We start from the raw sequence: 4,633 nt of genomic DNA, 5'->3' as shown, positions 1-4,633 counted from the left end.
GGGGGGGGCTGGTTCCCAGCGGGCAAAGCCACCCCGTGCCCACATCGCTGGCATACGTCGAGGGACTTTCCCCTGCCTCTGCGCCCATTACACTCGACAGATTCACTGCCAGATTCTGTCTTGCCCTGATGGGAGCAAGGGGTGGCCAAGGGGCATGTGCGGGATCACCGTGTCTTGACATGGGAATCGCCGAGTGTGGTGCCCAGCCTTGGCGTGGCTGGGAAGTGAGCATATGCACAGTTATTTGTCTGGCCTCCAAGCTGGGTGGCAGCCCAATGGCTACACAAAGCTAGGATTTACACTTGTTGCACTGGGATCCCTATCTCAGGGCCCCATGATGTCTGCAATCCAAAGTCTCTGTGCAGTGGGAGCTCCATAGCATGGCACGAAGTACACGGAGCAGCTAAGCCAGACCCATGCCTCTCACATCCACGTGCAGGTGGGCATCAGGATGGAGTCATACTGGGGAGGTACCTGGCCCAGGCTGGGATCATGCTGCTCCAGCCATGTATCCATGCACAAGCATCTGTTTGCAAACAACCCCAAGGATCTGTATGTGTTCCCAGTGGGAATGCCCACATGAGCTTTTGGAGAAGAGCAGGTGAGGGCTGGGGCGCAGGATGCAGTGCCACTGATTGCAGGCTCTCCATGTCTTAGTTTACAACTAGCCATTCCCATTACAGCAGTCATTAGAGATACTTTCTTTTAATGTGAGCAGGGGGATAGAAGAGGTGCAGCTGGAGGTAAACAGTAACCTGTGCTTGTGGCAGGAAATAAGGACCCATTGTCTCCAGTGGTACGTAACCAGGAAGATAATAGCTGGGACAGCAAATGCCAACTAATTAGAGGGGAAATGCTGTCCTGAAATTGCAGCTGGCTGCAGGAAATGTTGGGTACCAGCTTTTATCCATCCAAAGGTGGAGCTGCTTTATGGTGCTCCTCTGTCAGAGTTTCAGCTTTGCATGTTTTGTCTTCAGAGTGCAGATGTGGCTGTCTGGGGAGCCACTGAACTGTGAGGTCCCCCTTGGGGCAACTATAGGTGTGAGGAGGAGCAACCTGGGGCATGGTGGCAGGTGGCTTGCTCTGTCGAGTGACATGCATTTCCACTGTTGTGTGACAAGGGGCAACTGGCCACAGTGGGTCAGAAGGCTTGGGGTCCTCATCACTGCCTCTGATACTGTGCCACTGGAGTGCTGGGACTGCCCCATGTCCTATGATACCTCAGGGCTAGAGGTGATAGGAGGGGACAGCAGAACCACTGCAGAACCAGCAGCAGGGACAGAGAGGTGGAACTGAGTACACATGCTGCTTAAAAGCTTACTCAGAAAGATCTTGGCTTATTGAATGCCCGTGCTGGTTTTGGTGTAACCCATGAGGAAGAATGGACTTCCATAGATGAGTTGGTCTCAGGTCCTTGTGGGGTTGGGTGAAGAGAGCAGACTACCTGTGGCTTTACATTGTCTTCTCCGCCAAAATAATCTGTAATGATTTTCTTTCTAGGAGAGTGGTTGGTTGCCTTCTTTTCATCTAATTTCCCCCCAAGTGTGCTTCATCCAGAACACCAACCCACTGCAGGTCATCACGGGAAGATGGAAGTGGCATGTGAATGTGGCCAGGGCTGCTCCTCACTGGGCACCAGGGGCAACAACTGCCGGCAGGAGGGGCTCCTGTGTAGCATCAGTTGTCATCCAGATGTTCTTTGCAAGATGTCATGATGTGATTAAGACTCATTGATTTAATTATGAGTTGGTCCACAACTGGAACTGGTTGTGGTTTGAACTTTACAGTCAGAGACTCAGCTGTGACTCATGTTGGTGGGAGACATGTCACGGCACACCAAGGAAGCTGCTACATCTGATCAATTGCAAAAAATTGTTTAATGCAGCTCCCTGAGAGCACAAGCACTTCTATGGCTCCAGTCATTTTCATGCTGCTCCTTTCTTTTTACCATAATAGTGGTGCTGTCAGGCCCTCTTCAGAAGCAGGAGACCTTATCATCAGAAAGTAATATGGCTCCGACTTTTCATAACGTAGATGTTGTCCCAGTCTAGTTTTTGTTGTGCTCATAAGCCCTTATCCCTTTGGGTGTTGCTTCTGGCCTTAAGTTGTACCAGGGGATGTTCAGGTTGGATGTTAGGAAAAACTTACCCTGATGAGTGGTGATGCATTGGAAAAGGCTGCCCAGGGAGGCGGTGGAGTCACTGTTCCTGGACGTGTTCAAAAGCCATGTGGCTGTGGCACTGAGGAACATGGTTAATGAGCATAGTGGGGATGGACTGGCAGTTGGACTGGATGAGATAAGAGGTCCTTTCCAGCCTTAATGATTCTTTGACTCTGTCCCCATTGCCTCTGCACAATAAATTTCCCCGTAGTCCTCTCTGCATGCAGTGGAATCCAACCCCATGCCCATTCCGTGTCACCTTTCAAGGGGTTTCTGCTACTCCTTCCTCCAGAGCAGATGCTTTTTGTCCTTTGATTAGCTCCACACTCCTGTGGTGGTTTTAGTGGCAGTGATAGGAGCAAGCTAAAGGGGGTGAATTTGGAGGAGCCGAACAAATTTCCAGCAGTGAGACTTTCATGAGTCAAGGTGCAATTCATGGAATATACATCTGGAAATGGAAAAAAATACATATATCTCCATCTTCTGCCAAAGGAGGGTTCATTCCAGACAGGTTACCTTATCTGACCTGCCTTGCAGGTGTGAAAACCTTCATTGACCCACCCCATGTTCTCTACCTGCCCCTGCAAACTCCAAAGGAAACCACCACCTTATTCCCAGCCACTGCTTTCGTGGGAAGCAGCCAGTTTCCTTGAGGCGTAAAGCTCACGACCTGAGAATTTGTGGCACTCCACAAAAGGAAATATAGACTAAACTTCTGAAACATTTTCTCACGTTGACGTCTTTCAAGCTGTGGAATTGTCTCCCACAGGGACACGTGGATGCTCTACTCCTTGAGTCAGTGAGACAGGATGGGACAGAGCACAGGGGTACACGTAGTTGGGAACCATACTGCTCCATCCCTGGGAGAGACAATGCGGGGGGAGAGAGGAAATAAATTAGATGACTTGAATCATTTCCAGCTCTAATTGCTATGATTGTGCAGTAGTTTTCCCAGACCCAAGTATAACATTAACCATCAGAGCACAATTTCACCCATGGTCAATTAAACCAGGATTCATCTGGTCTGACATCACCTAGTCAAATCCATCCTAGACTCACGGACACCCTGCACTGACCAGAGGTGGGAGCCAAGTAGGGAGTCCACAGCATGGACAGAAGCTGCTGCCAGCAGAGATGGGTGCCCCAAGCACGCTCTTCCCCTGCACTGGCACAGAGGGTAATGCAGCAACTGCACAATGTGTGTTTGCTTTTCCTTACCTTGGTGATGCACTCAAAGTATCCCTGAAAGTAATTCCTGCATCTGGTGGTGCTGCTGGTGGCTGCACTTCTCTGAGGTCAAACAAAGACAGCCAGTAATGCTCATTGCCAACCTCATGCGGTGGCCTGTGGCTCCTGCACAGGCACTGCTGCACTGCTATTGGGTCAGTTTACCTTCTGTCCTCTGTCCAGTTTACCCCTCCTCTGGGAAGCACAGCTGTGCTGGGCCTGTCAGGCACCTGTAGCAGGACTGAGAGTCTGGAGCTGCATTTCTGGATGCTGAGTTCCACGGGCTGAAGGGCAGGGCAAGGGCTCCTGGGCTTCTCCTATGGCAACCCTCTTCTTTTCAGCTCCTTTCTCTTCTTCCTCTCGTCCCTGTATGAAGGGCTGAGCTGAGCCATTTATTAGGTCTAAAATACGTAGAAATCAAATAGTGATACCCTCTCTGTGAGCCACAGGGATTTGAAGGACAGTCATACCCAGGTGGACCTGGTGGCTGCAGTGTGTGAAGCCCTGACTTGCTGCTACCACGTAACCCAGCAGCCAGACCATGCAGAGTTCATGCCGCCTCGGTCAGTGCTTTAATCATTACACCGACACTCCCAGCAGCAGGCTCCAGGGGCTCAGTGAGTTAAAGTGTAACTGCCCTCCTCAGCGGCCCCCAGCCAGTAGCTCCTGCCAGCAGGAGTGGCCTTCCACATGAGTCCCATCAGCTCCCAGTGCTGCTTGGCACCAGGGGAAGGTCCTTGTGGTACCTCGAGGGGTGACCAGGACCATGTCAGGTTTCACCCCATCCCTCCCTCCCGTTGGCCAGGTGGATGCTGTCCCCAAGCCAGGAAGATGGGAGATGTCCCTAGCAGTCCCGGGGCTACGTGGTTAGCGGGGGCTCAGGCCCCCAGCCATAGTCAGACGGTGAGGTAATCTGCCCCAGTCCCGCTCCTCTCACACCAAGGCCCTCAGTCTCTTCTGCTTGGCTTAGACCCCAAGGTGAAGAGTTGTACATCCTCTCCAAAATTTTTATCGGCATGAGTTATGACAACTCTGGATATTCTCGTTGTCTGTTGAAATGGCTGATCCCTTCCTCAAGCCTTACTTAATTCTTGGCCTCAGCTGCTTCCTGTGGTAACGAGCTCCATAGCATAATTAAATACGGTCTGTGGTATCAACTGCACCACTGTCTTCAGCAGGGGCAGCAGTGTTTGCCTCCCTGCTGGGTCCTGCATCAAGATCGGTGATGTGATGCTGAAGTCCTAT

General features: G+C 51.4%; 1 long non-coding RNA gene across 1 annotated transcript; it reads right to left on the bottom strand.

The window, feature by feature from the left end:
• Positions 1 to 1,326: 1,326 nt before the first annotated feature.
• Positions 1,327 to 3,950, bottom strand: LOC122170742. The gene is made up of 3 exons (XR_006171835.1): positions 3,859 to 3,950; positions 2,894 to 3,754; positions 1,327 to 2,609 (listed from the first exon to the last, which is right to left on the bottom strand). It is a non-coding gene; the product is annotated as an uncharacterized LOC122170742 (long non-coding RNA).
• Between the last annotated feature and the right edge of the window lie 683 nt (positions 3,951 to 4,633).

This window comes from Centrocercus urophasianus, unplaced genomic scaffold (assembly GCF_019232065.1).
Source record: "Centrocercus urophasianus isolate 14NV4802_14NV808 unplaced genomic scaffold, USGS_Curo_1.0 seq_73, whole genome shotgun sequence".
Taxonomy (NCBI): Eukaryota; Metazoa; Chordata; class Aves; order Galliformes; family Phasianidae; genus Centrocercus; species Centrocercus urophasianus.
The sequence above is the reverse complement of the archived record's forward strand: the minus strand, read 5'-3'. Positions and strand labels throughout refer to the sequence as shown.